Source organism: Tamandua tetradactyla, chromosome 26 (assembly GCF_023851605.1).
Source record: "Tamandua tetradactyla isolate mTamTet1 chromosome 26, mTamTet1.pri, whole genome shotgun sequence".
Classification (NCBI taxonomy): Eukaryota; Metazoa; Chordata; class Mammalia; order Pilosa; family Myrmecophagidae; genus Tamandua; species Tamandua tetradactyla.
This window is the reverse complement of record NC_135352.1, coordinates 21,065,707-21,086,957: the sequence shown is the minus strand read 5'-3', so window position 1 is coordinate 21,086,957 and position 21,251 is coordinate 21,065,707.

The window sequence follows — 21,251 nt, the reverse complement described above, 5'->3', positions numbered from 1 at the left end:
AAGATTTGAACTTCTGTGCTGCCTGCGAGAAGGACATGGAAGAAAATTATTGTTATTAATAATAATATATAATAATTTTTTTGTTCTATTTTATTAGTAGCAGAGAGGAAAGACCGAGCCTTACTTCGCACGATTACTCTACTTATTTTTGGCTCCATTTATTAGAGTCTAATATATAAAAAGTTCTTAATTCTTTACATCTATAAACCCTTTGAAATTCTAAAACTCAGTATTTCTTTAAGTTTTTTCTTTGTCTTTTTGAGGCGTTGATTTTTCTTTCTGGTGCTATACTTCCATTGCTATGACTCACTTGTGTTTTCTTTTTATACTTTGCCATCTGCCATTTGTAAAATTAGCATGCCTAATTTAAGTTAGTATATATATATATATATATATATATATATATATATTTCTATATTTTTCTCTCTATATATATGGTTTCATATTGATAATCACAACAATCATAATTGGATTACATTCTCAAACCAGGTTTTGGGGTCTCTTTATCTAGAAAAAAGATGTCTTAATTTGGTTCATAACTAGAACTTGATATAATAGAAAAATGATCCTATCTCAACTCTGATTCTTTGTGTGGTGGTATGATATTGATAGTGAATCAACAAATGGCTGATTTGTTGCTTAGCCCTTGCAATAACTTTGTTTATCCCAATATCTTTCTCTTTCCCATATTGGATTTTGTCCTCTTCTACACCTGCTCTAGGAAAGGGAAGCCACAGAAGAAATGCAGGAAGAAACAAACTTTGAGCTTCTAAAGGCCAAGATCCTGGCATAAATGATTGGATTAAAATAATAATGAATGCCTGGAGGTACAAACTGGACTGAGCAGGATGATGGCAAACCCAAGAAAAATCCGAAGAAAAAGTTTGTTGCTGCTGTGGATTTCTGAGATGAGGCCTTGTGCTCTGCCCCCTAGGACTGAATCTGTTGAACCCAGATAGGTCGGGGTTCTAAAGCAGAGGAGACCTGGGCCTTGTGTCCTAGGCAGAGCTCTTGAAAAATGCTCCTGCCAAGGAGTAAAGACAATAGAATAAAAATGGTAGCAGGACATGACTAGTGGGGCTGAATTGGTAGTAAATTTCTTGTGGTCCCAGAGAAGTGCATGACTTTTTCTCTACTTTTGAGAAAGGTGTGGGAGTGCGATGGTGAGAGAGAATTGTAGAAATGAAGGGCTTGTGGTCATGGCAAGAGGGGATGGCAGCCAGAAACGGAATGCCCTAAATGGCTGAACAGCACGTGGGAATGGGCATTTGAATGAAGTCCAGTTTAGAAGATTGAAAATTATCAGGATGATCCAACTGAATGATGGCCAAATGTCTCCTCCAATTTGATACCAGCCTCCAAAATAGTGACCGTGAAAACATGTGCCATATTTGGGAGAAGGCTTTGGTAGGGAAAATCCTGAATTCAATCAAAAGATTCAATTTAGCCAGAACTAGCTAATACTATATTTTCCACCCTATGATAAGATGGGGACTTGAAAGAGAAATTGTTCGAGTTAAATAATAATAATTACGTTTGTATAATTGACTGAAACTTTAAAAGTTGAACCCAGTACATCTTGCAAGAAATAGGTAAAGATCAATGTAAACATAACCGACCTTCAGGAACAGAACCAGAAGGAAAACATTCATAAAACTCAATCCATCCATGCCCAGGGTTTGACTCATGAAAAACACAAGTTTTTAAAAATAACATTAAGGTAAGTCTTTAGTCTGAACCCCCGGACAGATGCCAAGATTTTGTGACATACCCAAAGTGGCCATTAGACCTGGAATGGGCTGTGGGGCATTTTGTCAAATCCTGACCTTCCTTCCACTGATAAAGCCGGTAGTCGAGATGAAATGGAATGTGATATGGATGTGATGGAACAGCAAAAAATCCTGCATAGAAGTGGGAGATAAGAAAGTGTTTTGGGGTCCATTTTAAGTTCAAGGTTTAGGTACCAGTCCAAGCTCCACCAATAACTGAAAACTGAATTCAAGTCTCTCAATCTTAGTTTCCTTACCTGTAAATAAAGGAATTGATTCTTTGATAAATTGATGTTGGGGGAGCATAAGTGACAGGTAAGAGGCAGTGTGTATGGGAGTAAATAAAAATATATGCTTTCCTTTTTTTTTTTTTTTAACATGGGCAGGCACCAGGAATCGAACCCAGATCTCTGGCATGGCAGGTGAGAACTCTGCCACTGAGCCACTGTTGCCCACCCTATACCCTTTACTTTTCAAAATATAAAATCATTAGTAGGACAAGTCTTGTTTTCCATTGTCCCCTAGGGTGTTTTAAGTAAAGAAAAATAGAAAAAATCTGACATCTGACATGCCTATTTCTATAATCCCTGCTTCTATGAATTTCTAAACTTTAAAATAATTGGAAGAACTCTTGAATCAGAAATAATCTTTATTATTTTATAAATGTAACTTTATTGAGATGAATCCACACACCATACAATCCATCCAAAATATACAATCAGTGGTTCACAGTATGGTCAGATAATTGTGCATTCATCACCATGAGCATTTTTAGAACATTTGCCATACTCGAGAAAAAGAAATAAAAAGAAAATCCTAAACATCCCATACTCCTTAACCCACCCTTATCGACCACTAGCATTGGACTCTACCCAATTTTAAGACATGCAATAGGGATAGGTTAACTAAGGCAGTGTAGCATTGTCAGATATATATATTTATATATCGGTGGAATAGAAAAAACATCCGGAAGTAGTTCCATACTAGTAATATGTTATACACTCATTATCCAAGATTCCGGCTACTGGATCACGGTTCAATAACTTCAGGCAGGAAATAATCTTGAATATATTTCAGTGCCTACTCAATTTGATTTCTCTGAGATGAGTGAACCATCATAGTATATATAGTACAGTAGTGCTTACCAGTTTTACTGGTGTCAGCTAATTTGGCAAAAAAGAGTTAAATACCCGGTGCTTATTAAACATGCAATTCCTTCCTTAAGGGGAAAAACCTTTTCCTTCTTATCTGGATCCTCACTCTTCTCTGTACCTTCTAACTTCCTTGCTTAAGTGATGTGCTAATGGGCTTAGTTCCATGTGGAATTTTTTCTGACAATGCAGATGGTAACCTATACACAGAGTAAACTCAGGGGTCTATTGACTTGGATAACAAAGTCAGAAAAAGGAGAACCTCTTGGGTGCTTTGCAGGCATTCGTCTGTGTAAACACAGCCCACTCGGGCGAACGGTACAGCAGCAGAGGCAAAGACGTGCTAAATAACCTCTTGACTGGGGAAGAGGGGAACAAATGAACTCTGACGTGAACAAAATCTTGGGAATAAAAGAATGACATATAACACTTTCCTGGGGGGAGGGGAATCTCACTTCTAAAGGTGTGGTTTTTCCACAAGCGAGCTTTGATTACTGGTGCGTAGGGGGTTTGAAGAACTTTTGAAACTCGCTCTGTTAACGTCATTTACAAAATCACTCACTGTGATGTGTTAAAAAGAAAGAACCTGCAGCGCTAAATGCGGGAAGCGAACCTAATCTCTAAGCACGCGGGGCATGCGCCATCCTTCTCCCACCCTGTCCTAGGCTATCAGAAGTGTTTATAATAAGCAAATGTCACAGCTTTAAAATTTTTCAAATACTTCAACTGAGATTTAAACTGGAGTATTTTAAAGGTCAAGAGATACAAATGGTCTGCAAAAAATGATAAATCCTTGAAATATGAATTCTTCTGTTATTTTTTTCAGAGAATTATGAACAGCTTGAAATCGAACGGAACTAAGGAAAATTGCAAGCTCCCTCTTCTGGCAAAGGTCAAAAGGCGAGGATCTCAAACTCGGTTCTCATCAGTCAAGAAACACTGTGTTGGAACTTTACATTAGGGCTGAGAAAGCTCATTTAAGCAAACTTTTCAGCTGCTCCCTCAAGCAGCAGAGGCTGCCTTCAGCTCACTGACCTGTGGTTCGCTCTTTAGGATCTCTTTAGTGGGACCCTCCCTTTGGGTTTTAGTGGGTGGTTAGAAAACTCTCCTTTTAAAGGCTCTGTCTGTCCCAGGAGAAGCAGAGCATCCAAGCTGGTCTGATTTAGTTCTGCTGGGATCCAGATATCTCATTTGCATTTCACACTGCTTCAGAGTGAACAGTGAATATGAAGTGACAACTACTGGGATTTTCCAACAGGGGCTTATAAGCATCTTGTTAGTTGTTCAGAAAAGCTGGGGAAATCAGTGTGGCTTCTTGGTGTGCCTATATTGAACAAGCCCTCCTCACCTTTTTCTGAGATTCTGAGCATGATGAAATGACCTGTTCGATGTTGCTGTTCTTTGTTAATTCCATTTCATACATCCAGATATAGATAAAGATGTTTTTCTTCCATCTGTCACTATATTGGAGAGAGGTGACAGAGGTGGCACCAATTTAGGGCATATATCTCCCCCCAAATGTGAAAATTTCCCATTGCAATTTTAATATAGTGTGTGCTAGAAATTTTTATTCACTAACTAACATTATGCTGGTTGATATTGTTTACTTCGGTTGTCGGTGCAGCAACCAGGCGGGTGAAGATGTAGCTTGATGGCACCTTGCTTGGACTGTGTTGTTTATCCTGTCCTCTCCGCTCTTGTTTGCTACTCCATACCATCCCCACCAACTTTGGCTAATGGGAATAGGAGCCAGGGAATAAATTCTCTTTCACATCTTTGGGCAGATAATATAAAGCTCATTCTATACAGTTCCTCAAAGTGTCCCAGCTTGGGTTGCCAGATAAAATACAGAATGCCCAGTCAAACACAAATTTCAGATAAGCAATGAACAATATTTTTAGTATACGTATATGCAAAATGTTGCATGGGACATACTTAGATTAAAAATATATAATCTCTTTCTATATATACTTATAAGTATATACTTATATTTTAAAATATTGAAAAAAATTATCAGATTCAATTTTACCTGGATGTCATGAGCTTTTATTTGCTAAATCTGGCAACTCTGTCCCAAGTAGGATCGAGAACTAGTTGCCCACAGCGGTACCCAATGAAACACCACAGCCTTGGATTGGATTTACCTCTTACTTGGTTTCATTCTTCTCAGTTCTCCAACTCCAGTTCCCCAGCCATGCATACTCAAGTAAACTCCCTGCATGCCATCCCTTGCCTCAGGCTCTGCTTTTTTGGGGGAAAATATGAGGTTGAATCAGATGCATTGTAGATTAGAGTCCATTGGGGTCTGGCATCTGTGACATTTAATCCAAATCGAATGCTCTGTGGGAACCCAAAGTGGCCCCTGCTACCCCAAGAGTTCTGTAAATGTTCAAGATGCTTATAGCTATCTCTGTTGTAAACTCCTGATTCTGAGACTTAGTTCCATTCATAGATGACCTTACCATCTTGCTGGTCCTGTTTTGTTTTGCCCACTGAATAACCGAGATGTGAAAGTTCGCTATTCACTCAATTCCCAACCAAGAACCAAAAGCCACCCCCAACAAAGAATAATCACCTAAACAAAGGAATACAATTACACAAAGAATTGATCAAAACAGCATGCTTGATTGCATATCTGAACCATAACAGAGGGATATATCATATTAGAGCAAAGCAAGCAATTGCACATTGAAAACTGCAAATCCTTTTCCTAAGCATGTCTTCAGGCCTTGCCACCAGGAGGAATTTTTCACTGGCTTCTTCATTCCTCACAGTGCTTCACATTATCACCCTCACTCCTGTCCCCTCCCTCTCCTGCCCAGGTGATCCCAAAATACATCCTAGCACTTAGCACAGTGCCAGGCACATGGCGATGTCTTGGTAAATATTTGTGGAGTGTATGAATGAATATAGTGCTGGCCAGGCATAGAATTTTAAACCATAAATGTGTTTGATGTCTTCTTTGCAGAATACATGATGAATGAAAAATAAAAGTCATTTGATTCTATTTTTTTTTCGGTCCTCATTATTGCCATCCTTTTCTTTTTTTCCTCAAGGCCTCTAATTAGGAGAGAAACCCTCTGGGAAGAGAAAGCAGTAAAAGGTAGAGAAGAAATCACTGTGAATCTAAAATATATTTCTCACAGTATGTAATGCTCAAAAAATTCATTAAGAAGCACTCTTTAGAGTAAGTTCTGTACATTAGGTAAATGGACTTTTCATAGAAATGTAGCTATGGAAAAAAATATCAAGAACTGTGTCTAAGAGCTGATAAGTGGAAAAATGAGTAAAGAGATAATTTTATGGTGCTTTACCAGTTATGAAACTCTATTGCACGTGTGCATTTTAAAATACTCCTAACAACTTGTGAGATAGGCATGTAACAAATGAGGAATCTAGAGACCTGAGGTTAGGGGATTTGCCAAGGGCCACAGAATTGATCAAAATGTAGAGACAAGACTGAAACCTAAGTTCTTTTTTGCTTCTCCTCCTCTTGCTTCTTATGCAGCTTTAATTAAGAAAAAACCAATCTCACCCATCTATTGACTATGCACATTCTATTAAGCACTTGAGAATCATAAATGAGTCAAAGACCTACAATTCAATGAAAAATACAGGGTATAATATATTTATAAATATATGTATATATACGTAGAGAGAAGATTACAAATGCACGTGCGCTTATGAATGCAATTTATATACACAAACGTGACTATAATTGATACACTTACATGGGCAAAATACATATATTCATAAACATATTAACAATGAACTGCTTATTTTGCAAGCGATATTCAGTAAAGGGAGAATGTTCATAGAATATGGGATACGTGGTTTATGCCCCCAGATTTATTATCAACCAAAAAAATTAGAGAAAATTCTTTTAATTGTGAGCAACTGTTTGTTTCTAGGTAAATCATAAGACATTTAATCTTTAACTCGAAAATGTGCTTGTACTTGAAGTTGCAGTTGTCTGATGCCTGTGATGTAACATCTCTCCTGCTCCAATAGGGGGCAGATGTGTTTAAAGAGCTCATGTCAGATCTATGGTTGCCAAGCCTGTCTCTTATGCACAGAATGCATAAATCAAGTCCAACAGTGATCACTCGTCTAAGATCAGAGTGGAGAGGTAAAAAGAGACGCACATTTGCAAAAATGATTTTAAAAAATGGCTAGAAATGGAGGGTTATGGCAGAAGAATGCTTAAGTTGTGTGGCAGCAGATAGGAAGGTGGTTCAATCCCTTGGCTTGTGAGAAGGTTTCTTCCAAGGACAAATGCTCTAAAAGTCTCTTGTCATTTCGTTCCTGCTATGTCTAACTCAGCCTGATATTTTTAAAGTTTCACGTTTTATTTTATTGTACTTATTCTTTTCCTTGGCCTGAATTCCTTTGTGCCTGGCTCTGAAGAGTAGCGGGGTTACTTCAGGGAATTAGTTTAATGAGATTTGTTAGACAAATTTAAAGCTCAGGTGTTGGAAATTTCAGGCAATTAAAGATGAATCGTATAGAAGGGTACATTGCATCTAAAACCATACCAATAGGAACTTATTTATTGCATCAAGAAGATCAATAGAAAGTAGCACTATAAAACATTATTAGATGTTTTAATAGCTGTCAGGCATGGTGCCAAGTGATTGAGCTACCTTTCTCTCACAACACAGAAGACACTATCATGGTTCATGTTTTATAGATAAGGCAAGTTAAGTAACTACAAGTAGTAAGTGGAAGAACAAGAATTAAAATCTAGTTCTATTTGGATTCAAAATCCAAAAGCTAAATTATCCAGGAAGGAGAGGGCAGGGTCAGGTCTCCTGAAAAATAAGGAATTATGTTAAAATTAGTCAGAAGTAGATATAAAACATAAAATTTATTTCATTTTCTCTCTTTTCTTTCTAATAATGTGTCCATGAGGTTTTTGTTGATAAAACATGAACAAAGTGGTCATAAATCTTGTTTTGACATAAATCATGTTCTGTCACTGATACACGCACATAAAGGAAAAACTTGGATCTTGAAACAGTTGTTGTCTTGACTTCAGATTGAAGCGTAATTTCCCATCTCAGTTCAACCATTTGGAATTTCTGTGGTTAGTTTGGTGACTAAGCTGATGAGCTACAGTTGCTGCTTTGATAATGATTTAATCTCAGTTTGATCCCATTAAAAAAATTCCCAAACAAATTCATCAGAACAAAGGCTAAAAGTTAGAGGGAATGTTATGCATTAGAAAAGGCTTTGCATGTTATTGCTGAGATAGAGATAAAATAATCCTTTGGCATTGTTATTATACAGACATCTTTTTCTTTTTTGGTCTTTGAACTCTAACTTCTTGAATACCTTTAATATTTATAGGCAAGAGATAAGGTTAGTGGGCAAGAGACACATAGCAGCATTCAATTTCTGATTTCTGTTACTAGCTTGTTGTGCACAAATGAGGAAACTGAAGCTTTATTTAGGATGACTCTGATACATTTTCACCTACTATGGAAACACCCATCTTTGCATCAAATCTAAAACGAAGTGTTTTTTATTCCACTCTGACCTCTCAGAGTGCTTAGTTTCATTAGCAAATTGTTCCTCCTCTCAGTTTATTTCACTATCATTCATATTTTGTTTGCATGAATTTAGTTCTTCATATATTTTGAGGAGAAGCCTTACTATAAGTGGCATATACATTTATTACTGAATCTATACTTTTACGTCAGTTAATAGAATTGACTTATAAATACACGTTGCAGGGAGAGCAACTGTCACTGATGATTCTGTTGAGTAGTAGGTATGTTTGACTTGTTCTTTGTTCATGGCACTTTTTTCAGGGGGTGCATGGTCCAGGAATCGAACCCGGGTCTCCCACGTGGAAGGGGAACATTCAACCACTGAACCAGCTGTGCACCCTATTCATAGCATATTGTAAGAGATTGGGCCAAACAACTGCAACCGAATATCAATAATACAACCAAAAATTGAATCTCATCTGTTGTGAATGAAGTTTGCAGGGACACCAATCTTGTTTAAAGAATGTGCTGTGTGGGGCTGGAGAATTCATTTTGACTATAAACCTTCTTTTCTTTCCTTAATCAGATAATCTGTCTGGACTGAAATACAGGTCTTTTCTTTTCACAGACAGCTCTGTTTTCTCCACGTAAGAGATTTTCTACAGCAGAAGGACATGGTTTAGTCTAAGAGGAAAGCATCTTAGATTCATACAATTTTATTCTCCTTATAACAGTTGGGTGAAAGAGAGAAAACTGTCATAAAATGATCAGATCATTTTAAAAACTCACTTTGGGAAAATTTGAGGTGAGAAAATAATTTGCATCTTCCCGCTTTGGCAGAGTATAATGAGGCTATTTTAGTTTGAAAAATGTTTTGTTTCACTGACTTTCCAATACGGAGCACATCAAAGAAACTATGAGCAAAAACCACAAAATATTCCTTCACCACAGCACTGTTTATAAGTGAATCTTAATTATAATGGTATAGACATAGCTATTACTTTATTATAGTTATTATGTATGTTTTATTTTATGTGTTTTACTTGGCATTTAAATTTTTTCATCTTTTTCATAGCTTAATCTTTGTCATTTAAAAATATATTTCATATATTTTTTAATATGTGTAATGACATAAGTTTAATTTTTTTAAATCAGGTTAAGAATTTGGTCACTTTTTTTAAATCTCCTTACCCCCATCTGTTCTTTCTCTCTTCCTTCTTTTCTTATTTAATTTTTTTTAACTGTCTCAGATAGCTAGCTATATAAATAAGTATATTCTCTTTAGTATTGTCACATCATAGGACATGATCTGTTTGGTGACTCATATATTTACTAATTGTATTCCCTACAGATGGACCAATTTGTTATATTTATTTTCAAACAATTTTTCTTCTTTCAATGAAATAAATATTTGTAATAACATATACAGGGAGAGACACCTAAGGGAGAAGATGAAGTGTCCGCTGATACAGTGGGCAGCTTTCTGACCTGACGTCCGAGGGTTCCCATCTCCCGGAATTCACAGTCTTCTATAACCCCCTCTCCCTGAGTAACTAGCTTCTAACCATTAGAATAGGGCAATGTTGAGGGAATGTCACTTCCACGATTAGGTAACAAAAGATTGTGGCCTTTGTCTTGCTAGTAGATGTTCTCTTTCTGACTTTCAGAAAGCAATCCACCATTTTGGAGAAGCCCACCTGGCCAGCAACTATGGAGGGCTCTGGTGATGGCCATCAAGAAACCCTCAGTCCAACAACCTTCCAAGAAATGAGTGCTGACAGGGGCTTCAAAGTGAATCTTTTCTCAGTCCGTGCCTTCAGAGGAGGCTACAGTCCTGGAGATACCTTGATTGCAGTCTTCTGAGAGACCCTGAAGTTAGGGTCCAACTAAGCTGTGCCTGGATTCCTGACTCACAGAAACTATAACATAACAAACACAAGTTGTTTGAACCTGCTAAGTTTTGGGGTAATTTGTTATACCGAAATAGACAACTAATATGATGGACAGCATTTCATTATTTTCTCTTCAAGTCTTTTGACTTAGAGAAACAAATGTGTACATAATGAAATTAGAATTTAAACACAGGGTTGCATCCTAATTTTTCATATATTTACATGATACTAAATAATTCTTCGAAACCAGATTTTTACTGGTGATATACTCTTGCATAAACACATCATAATGAATAAAGTTTTGCATGGCTGAACATTTAATTTATTGATGTTCCTTACAGTAAATAATTCTGTGAAAAAATATTCTAGGCAAATATTTTCTTATCTATGATTTTTTGTTAGCATAATAATAAAAAAGTGAATTATTTAGATAAAAATGCTTTAAATGTTCATGAATCACACTGCCAAATTCCATTCTAGGAAGTGTCATCCAACTTTTTATTCCTCCTGGTAATGTATGCAATATGTGTGCCACCGATCAGCCAATGTTGAGATTATCATTCTTTTTCTACATAACAATTTAATCGGTGAAGGATTTTAATTTGCATTTTTTATTTCTTATCAATTTGATTAACTTTGCATAGTTTGATTAGCCATTTGTTTGCAGTGAAATGCTAGTTCATAGTTTTGCTTATGTACATTGTTGGTATTTATCTTTTCCTTTATTGATTTTAAGAGTCTTTCCATTTTAATGATACAATCATTTTATTAGCTACTTTATTAGGTAGTATGCAAATTTTTTCCGAATAATTTATTATACTTTTAAAATCATCATGCTTAAAATTACATTTATTTTGAACTTGATTTTAGAGCACCAGGCATATAGATCAGAGTTCTCCAAGGAAACTATTTTTTTTTAAGGCCTTCGAATGATTGGATGAGATTTCTCTCCTTGCTGAAAGCAATCTCCTTAGTTGATTATAGATGTAATAAGTAATAGACGCAATCAACTTATGGATGATTTAAATCCATGAAATATCTTCACAGTAACAATCAGGCCAGTCCTTGCTTGATCAAACAACAGGACATCATAACCTGGCCAAGTTGATGCGTGAACTAAACCGTACAATAAGGGAACAATATATTCTCTTTTTTAACAACACATCTCTCACTTTCTCCCTTCTTTCCTCTGACTCTGTCACGTACACTCACAGTCACCAGGCTTGAAAGATAGAGTCACATATATTCATTGTGGATATTCCACTTAATAAAAACTTTGACATCAAGCAGTGTTTATTAACTCTGTGTCATATGTACCATGTTTTTATTTCATTAAGCACTGTAATTATTATAGATTATCCCATCTAAAATTCACAACACCCCTATGTAGGTAGGTATAGGAGGTTTTATTTTCCTCATTTTATCAATGTTTAAATGAAGTTCAGAAAAGTCACTTAATTGACCCAAGGTTTAGGGTTTAGCAATTTAGTTTGAAAGCAAACTCAGGTTTTCTGATTTCACAGCAATATTTTTTCCTTCATACTTTTCTCCATACTTCATGTCCAATACTGTCCTAGGTATCGTGAGCTATAGAAAAAAATGATAAGGAATTAATTTCTACATTGTGGTAGATATTTTTTACATACATTAAGTCATTCAATCCTTACAATAATCCTATCAGATAAATAGTAATTTTCTTATTCTTACAAAGAAGGAATAGAAGTCTCAAAGAGTTATTTGCCTAAGGTTATAAAGTTAATAGAGGATGTATTACAGCTCTTAGGAGATTGTATAAAGGCCTGTTATCTGCTTTTCTAAGATTTATAAATGGTTTAGTGTATGGAAAGAGTGGAATTGATTATAGAGTTATTTCCTCTTAACACTTCTCTTTTTCCATGGTCTACGCAACTTTCTTCCCAAGATACCTATAAACAAATCAGGTTTCAGTGGGGTTGGATTTTTCACTTGGCTAATATTTTGCTCTCTGGTTAAGGCTTATGTGAGATATCACCACCTCCAGGAAGCCCATCTTGATCTCTCTTTGTCCTTTGTCAGAACTCTATGCAGATATCTATTATCTGTTTAGGTATTTGTCTAACTACTTTGGACTGTCAATTTCTAGAGGCCATGGAGGATTGTTGATGATTCACTTTTGAATTTTCAGTGTCTAGCACAGTGGCTCATAGTGGGTGCTCAATAAATGTTAAATGAACGAGTGAGGAGATACTTAGGGTTGAAGGCGGAGCAGTGGGCACATCAGCTGCTCTATAAATCACAGGAATCAGGAATCAAGAGTCCCATTTTAGATTTTCGGAATCTAAATAGTCTCACTATCTATTTGTAGTAGAGTTCCAAAGAAAGGGTCAGAAGGAAGTTTTGTTTCTGTCTCTCCTTCCTTCCTTATTTTGAGGCTTTAAAAATAAAATAAAAAAAGACTAAGCTAAAATGACAACTTAAATAGGACATTTTAGATTAAATAGCTATTCCAATTATTTACGATCTTTATAGGAGAGCAGAAAGGACGTGTGTGTGTGTGTGTGTGTGTGTGTGTGTGTGTGTGTTTAACCTTAAATGATATATTTCAGACAAGCAGTAAAGGGCTTAGCAGTAAGATTTAGGGGCAAGCCTAGCTGCCTGGCCACTCCCTGCAAAGTGCTTTTAGGAATTCCATAGGGTCCTAAAGAAGAAAATTTGAAAGTCTGTACTACAATAATACACATTTTAATTTTACCATTTTCTTAGATAAAACTGAAGTAGTCATCTATTCTGTGTATGAGCATGGATATGTATAAATATTATTACTATGCAGATTAATTATAGGAGAGTCATTCAAGTACTTAATAAAAATTGTAATTCTGTCATTTTGTTCAAACAGTTTCCAGAAGTAGAAATTGGAGGCAGTACTAATCATCTGTCTGTATCATGTTATATAGGAAAGAATTTAAAAACCTTTTTCCGAGAGAAATAAAAATTCTGAAATGTTAAATGTTAATTCTAGATACTCTTAAAAAACCACACCTTAAAATCCGCTCATTTCTTTTTGTTAGTAGTTTACATGTGATTCATTTTAAAATTAATATAGTTCAGCTGAGATGAGACTAGCCTACAGTAATCTCGTCTTCTCATGAAAGTAGTCTCTCTTCAAACTCCAAAGGTCCCTGAAAAGATGGAAACAATGAGATTAAATCAGTTAATAAAACTGAATAATGACATGCTACTAAAAGTTAGCCATCGCGTAGTTAGTATTGGGCTAATTATGCGTCATGTAGGGGAGTTGAACTTTGTGTATGCATTGACCTATTTGAGGTTGTGTGCCCTGGAAAGAAGGAAACATTTCTTTAGAAATCACCTGGGTGACAGCCAGTTTTGATCAAAGGGGAAGCTTCCGGCAGAATGCTATAAATCCCAAAGATCCTTGGAGTTTTAAAGTTATCTCTGCTGAAGAACTTCACAAATACAAAGAACGTGTTGATACCATTAATTAATAAGCAAGTTAAAAAATGAATAACTTCAAAATGATGAAACTCTCGAATGAGAATATGAATGGATCTTCAAGGTCAAAGAATGTACGTGATAGATGTGCTGGTTTGAGAGGATGTATGGATCCTGGAAAAGCCATGTTTTAATTAAAATACCATTTTGTAATGGCAGAATAATCCCTATTCAATACAGTATGTTTGAACCTGTAATTAGATCATCTCCCTGGAGACGTAACCCAATCAAGAGTGGTTGTTAAACTGGATTAGGGGAGATGTGTCTCCGCCCATTTGGGTGGGTCTTGATTAGTTTCTGAAGTCCTATAAAAGAGGAAACATTTTGGAGAAATAAAGAGATTCAGAGAGAGCAGAGCAGAATGACATAGCCATGAGAAGCAGAGTCCACCAGCCAGAGACCTTTGGAGATGAAGAAGGAAAATGTTTCCCAGGGAGCTTCATGAAACAGGAAGCCAGGAGAAGAAGCTAGCAGATGATGCTGTGTTCACCATGTGCCTTTACAGAGGAGAGAGAAACTCTGTGTTCGCCATGTGCCTTCTCTCTTCAGAGAGAAACCCTGAACTTCATTGGCCTCCTTGAACTAAGGTATCTTTCCCTGGATGCCTTAGATTGGACATTTCTAATAGGCTTGTTTTAATTGGGACATTTTCTCAGACTTCAAACTGTAAACTAACAACTGATTAAATTCTCCTTTTTAAAAGCCATTCGTTTCTGGTATATTGCATTCTGGCAGCTAGCAAACTAGAACAGGTGTTAATGAGGTCCTCTTCCTCTTCAAGACACCAAATACCATTCTCAAAAACGTTAGATTTTTTAAAATTCTAACTATGATTTTGTGAGGGTTTGGAGCTTGTATGTACCTCAGAAAAATGTGTTCATAAACCTAATTCCTTCCTGTGGGTGTGAACCCATTGTAAGTAGGATATTTTGATGAGGTTACTTCAGTTAGGGTATGGCCCGCCCCAATCACAATGAATCTTAATCCTATTACTGGAGTCCTTTATGAACAATAAAATTCAGACACACAGAAAAAAAGCCACAAAAGGAGAAGCCAGAAGCTGAAATCAAGGGAACCTGGAAGAAAAGGGAAAGGCCAGAAGAGACTGCCAAGTGTATTGCCATGTGACAAGGGAGCTAAGGATCCATGATTGCCAGCAGCCATCCCAGAATGCCACAGTCTTTGGGCAGAAAGCATCACTTTGATGGTGCCTTGATTTGGACTTTTCCTGGCCTCAAAACCATGAGCCAATAAATTCCCGTTGTTTAAGCCATCCCGCGGCATGATGTTTGCTTGCGCAGCCAAGGAAACTTAAATAGGTTATTATTTTTATTTCCTAACAGAACCCTGCACCCTAAAAATACAAAACATGTTTAACAAGTAATATCCATTCAGCATCTGTATTGTACACATGCTCTAGCACCATCTAGCTAAATTCCGAGGTAATTCATTGCAACCCAGCTCTGCCTCAAGTCCGTGATTCTTCCAACTTTTCTTCTTTTAATTATACTGTACCATTTATTGTTTTTGTTTTCCCTTCTATTTAAACATACCCTCTAGGGATATATTTTTATTCCAATTTATATAGTCTAATGTAGTAAATGATGCTCCACCCCTATGAAGGGGAATTCATTACATAAACTCCTGTCACTTTTTAAAAACATTTGGCTATAGCATGCACGAGGCTCTGAGTAGATTTGCATTCTTGGAAGGTTATTCCATGAAATTACTCAAACCCAGGATCGTTTGCTTCTGCTCACACTTAAATTCTCCTTCTGATGGTCAAGACCAGGTTAAAATAAGACTCTATCTTCAAATTGTATACATTTCCCTAGCACACCAACTTCGTTAGGACTTGAGTTCCAGAGTGAGGGGCAAAGAGAGAAGGCATTGACACAGTAGAAGGTGGGGGGTGGTGGTGAACGAAGCAGGATTCGAGAGGTAGAAGATGGTTTTAAAGAGGAGAATCTTAGAAAAGAAACTGAGAGACTTGAAAGGATGGTGTAGAAAGAAGAGACGGGAGATAATAAATAAAGAAGTCAGACTAAGGGACAGACGGGTCAACCTGGGGTAAAGAAACAATAAGAATAAAGGAAGTTCAACAAAGAATTAAAAACAAAGGAAGAATAAAAGAAGAAAACCGAGAACAGGGATTTGTTTTCACCTTCACAGTTGACATTCTTATATGATACCATTGATTTGAAAACAGGATCCAAACACTGGAAACACATCAACATTATGGATAGTTTACTAAACCCATTAACGTTTGCTTTCTTGATCTTAACTTGATAGGTAGAAATTTACATGAGTGGACAATACGTTTGGAAATAAGAAGTTAGATTCCTGTTTTCATCTTCAGGGTCAGTTTACGTTCAGGAATGGAGAATTTACTTAGAGAAAAGTGAGATTTCATTTGATAAATACTTTGTATATTGGCAGCTCTCTCTCATGGTTAGAGAGGCTGGGAATGTTCATGGGTGGCCTAAGGATGTTGAGCTATATTTATTGTCTTACTGTATAAAATCACATTTCAAACGGTTATTGTTAGAAACCTGTAAATATTCTACACAATGAGACAACTCATCACCACTCACACCTAGGCAAGGATTTGTGACAGTTCCTCAAAGTAAAAGAATAAAAATGGGGGAGGAATTTTGCATGTATATGTGAACAAGACATTTTATATTAGAGACAATTTTTAATCTATTTTTTAGATTTATGAAATAATGATTTTGTAAAAATGTTTGCCCTCTTTAATTTAAGGATGTGTGCCAAATAATTCTGCAGAATTTTCTCATTATTCCTTAACAGCTTCTTTTTTGCATGTGCAGATCTAATCCACCTTTGTTTTATAAACTGTGAAGACGACAGCTCCTCAGTGCTACTCTTTACCACGTATCATCACTCTTTTAGTATCTCTTTCATTGAACAATTTACCCATACACCTCACCCCATCCTCCCATGTCCATCCAGGACACATGCTATTCCGTGTGCCATTTGTGCTTCCAGATGATTTCCCACTAATCTCTGCTAAGCTATGAACTGGTGATCCAGATAGGTGCAGATAGCGTGTTAAGACGTACCTCTTTCCAGACATTTTTCAGAAGGTTATTTTGATAGGGATGCTTAAAGGGAAAAAAAATTCAAGAATCACAGGAATAAAAAAGATACAGTTATAGGCAGGAGCGTGTATTTTTTTAGAAGAAATTTCCCCAGTCACCTCCTGATGTAAAGCAGCCCTGCTTGTGCCCTTTGCAGAGAGCTGCGCTTGAAATTTTAGCATCAGGACTTCCACGGCTCCGCGGGGATTTCTCGACTGGGCCTCTGCCACGTGCCCCAGAGAACTGCATCAACGCGGAAGTCTGGTCCCTTCAGTGCGCCTGCTAGCCCTGATTCTAGGTGCCACCTGACTGCACCTGGGACAGCCTCACAGCCTTGAGGGGGCTGGCGCACGCCCACCAGGTGAGTGGGGGCTGAAAATCCTTCCCTTTCACACCAGGCTACATCTCTCTGAGATGCCCAGTGAGATGCGAAGGCCTTTCTGGAGAGTGACAAATACAAACCTTTTCACCATTTCTGCTACCTGGGATGTGTTTTTTTCACTTATTTATAACAACTGAAAGAAAAATGTAAAGTTGTGGGTTTACAAAAAAATCATGCATAAAATACAGGATCCCCATGTATCACCCCACTACCAACACTTGGCTTTGGAGTGGAACATTTGTTACAATTGATGAGAGCACATTTTTATAATTGTTCTGTTAATTAAAGTCCATGGTTTCACGTAGGGTTCACTGTTTGTATAGTGTAGGTCCACGGTTTTAAAAATACATATATTTTGTTCTCTTACCATATAGATGCAGTCTAATATTTCCCTTTTTATCATAATCAGACATTCATATCAGGGCTCTTAATTGCATTTACAATGTTATGCTGCCCTCACCACCATCCATTACCAGAGCATTTCTATCATTCCAAATAGGAACCCTGTACATTTTAAGCCTCAACTTCCCATTTTTTTCTGTACTGTTCTATTATATTTAGATGATCTTTTATGACATCACATTAGGTACACTGTTTAATATATTATCCAATTTTGGAAAAATTTCTAACTTTTTAAATAAAAAACATATTAATGTTATAAGGAATATTGCAGTGTTTTCAGATTGTGAAAATACTGGCTTTGGAGGTATCGCAGGGACTCCTTCCTGAATCCTTAATCAAAATCCTTAGCTGTCCAGATCTATGCATCATGACTCACTTACTGACTGAGTAATGAGCTTTGATTTTTAAAATATGTGTAAATTTTTCGTCTGCTACTAATGTTGAACCACGTAATAATTGGGAATTACTGTTTACTGGATGTTTAAAAGTTGCTTAGCAAATCAAAAAAAGAAAAACAATTTGGGGACTTTGAGGGGTTATAAATTATTGTCAGCTACTCATCACCTTCATCATCATAATGATCATGACTCTAATTAATTGTGCATCTGCCATGGACAAGGCCTTGTGCTAAGCACTTTACATAACAATGGTGATGATGCGAGACCCACACTGCTACTACCTCTGCTAAGAGCAGATATAAGCCAGACTCTCAGGGCCAGCCACGTTCCAGGTCTTCACATGGATCGTTTCATTTAATCCTCACAACAACCATATGAAGTCGGTTCCATCACTACCTTCATTTTACAGATGGGGAAATGGAGACACGTAGAGGTCAAGTGCTCTTCCCAAGGTCACCTAGCAGTAGGTAGCAAAGCTGAAATATGAACACAAGACCATCTTTATTTTACTACCAGACACATGTAATATGTAATCATTTAAATAAAAGGATAATGCATCCTTAAAATCATCTGTGCTCTATTTCAATGAGTTAAATTTAAGGAACAGTCATTCTTAATACTTATAAGAAAATCGGAGGCTAGATTGTAAGCCTGTAGAGCAGACACACCTAGTCTGAAGTTGGAAATGTAATATCCTGGATGCTGAGATGCTGAGCTATATGTGTATTGGCTGGTTTTTCCCCGGAACCTTGGGTAACTCTGTGGCACCTGGGACCCAGAGATGGAGCACTGCAGTCCTGGAGGTTGGCAGAGTGATGCAAAATAACAGTTTGTTCTAGTTTGCTAGCTGCCAGAATGCAATATACCAGAAACAGAATGGGTTTAAAAGGGGAATTTAATAAGTTGCTAGTTTACAGTTCTAAGGCCGAGAAAATGTCCCAATTAAAACAAGTCTATAGAAATGTCCAATCAAAGGCATCCATCCAGGGAAAAATACCTTGGTTCAAGAAGGCCGATGAAGTTCAGGTCTCTCTCTCTCTCGAGTGAGAAGGCACATGGTGAACACAGTCAGGGTTTCTCTCTCAGCTGAAAGGCACATGGCGAACACGCGCCATCGCTAGCTTTCTCTCCTGGCTTCCTGTTTGATGAAGCTCCCCGGGAGATGGTTTCCTTCTTCATCTCCAAAGGTCGCTGGCTTGGGCTCTCTGCTTCATGGTGCCACAGAATTTCTGCTGTTTCCAAATCTCCTTCATTCTCCAAAATGTCACCTCTTTTATAGGACTCCAGAAACTTATCAAGACCCACCCAAATGGGTGGAGACATGTTGTCACCTAATCCAGTTTAACAACCACCCTTGATTAAATCACATTTCCAGGGAGATGATCTGATTACAGTTTCAAACATACAGTATTGAGTAGGGATTATTCTGCCTTTATGAAATAGGATTTTGATGGAAACATGGCTTTTCTAGGGTCCATACATCCTTTCAAACCAGCACACGGGTAAAGTAACCAAAGAGGAGATCAGGCTTCAATTAGAGTTGAAAACAAAGCCAACCTGGCTGGGTCTAAGGGAAATCCGAATACAGGGTAAAAGATGTTAGTGTATATGCTTTAGACCTTCACCTACTTTTTGGGACCAAAGGCGGAAAGGCTCATTGTGTCTAGCACCTACATTTTCTGTAACACATTATCTAAATCACCTTGTCTGGATGGCTAATTAACAACCCAGACTCTTGGGGTCCAGAATGGGAGTGAGGCCTTGTTGTTCTATGTAGCTTGGTTTAATGCCAGGACACATCTCAGACTGTAGTGGGGTGATAGTTGGGAAGTGTTGGTGGAGTCTCTTGAGGGTCCGAAGGGAGGGAAAATAATATATACATATATATATGGAACTATTGAACTTTCCCATCTGGGAAGCCCCGGGTACCCTCTCAACCACTGAGGACTCACAGGAAAATGGGCCAGACCCTTGATTTTGAGTGTTGCCCTTATGAAACTTGTTTCTGTGGAGGAAAAGCTAAGACTATGCATGGTGAGGTCTGGGAGTTCCTTCCAGGTAGCCTCTTTGTTGTCCAGATGTGGCCTCTCTCTGGGCCTAACTCTGGAAGGAAAGTCATTGCCCCCCCCCCCCCCACATGGGGTATGACTTTCAGGGATGAAGGTCTCCCTGACAGCGTGGGGCATGGCTCCTGAGGACGCATCATGGCACCATGGCATTGACAACACCTTCCAGACCAAGGGGAGGAAAAGAGGCATAACAAGATGCCTAATAAGGTGAGGCAGCGGTGGCCAAGAGAAATTGGGTGGAGTTCTCTGGAGGCAACTGTTGTGTAAACTTCAATTAGATAATGCTGATTGCCACGTTTTCTAAACCCCAACCAACATCACTCCTTTTGACTCTTGGGAACACCTAGGGCTCAAACTGTGGCTCTACAAAGGTTCAATGCACTAAGTTTGCTTTCCTGGAATCTATAATTCCCGGAGGGTTCCTAGGTCAGATAAATCCTGAAACCCAGAGGGACCGGCCTCTCCCAGGATTATCAGTTAATTACATCTCTGCATCCTTTAGTGTCTACACCCCTTCTCAACATGAAAAAGTCAGAATGGGCAATATCCAGGGATCTCTGTGGATTGGGAGAGGGATTAGGGGAGAAGAAGGAGCTATAACAGAGAAAAAAGGATTTAACAGGCATGTGTGCAATGCCAGGACGCATCTCAGACTGTAGTGGGTTGTTGAATCACTATATTAATATTCCTTCTAGCCTCAAGTGTTTGGATGCAGCTAGAAGGAAAAATATGAGATGGTGGAATGGTAGCCCATCACAAACTCTGGGATCTGTCCTGTAACTACTTGTTGAAGTGTGCTTTGAAAACTATTGCTTTTTTCTTTCTTTGCTTTGTGTATATGTTATATTTTAAAAACAAAAAAAAATTGTTAAAAAAGAAAGAATGGTCATTCTTGTGGTGGTAAGAGTATGGGATCAATATTATATGTGTTTAGAAAAACAAATTGTCTCAAATCAGATTATCTTAAAAGTCTCTCCTAAACTGATAAATAATTTTCAATGTTCTATCTCCTTTGAACAGTTTAACATGAAACAATGTGGGGGATACTGCTTTTTGACTTTTTTGAGATTCTGTTGATTTTCAGTTTTCATGAAGTTTGGGAA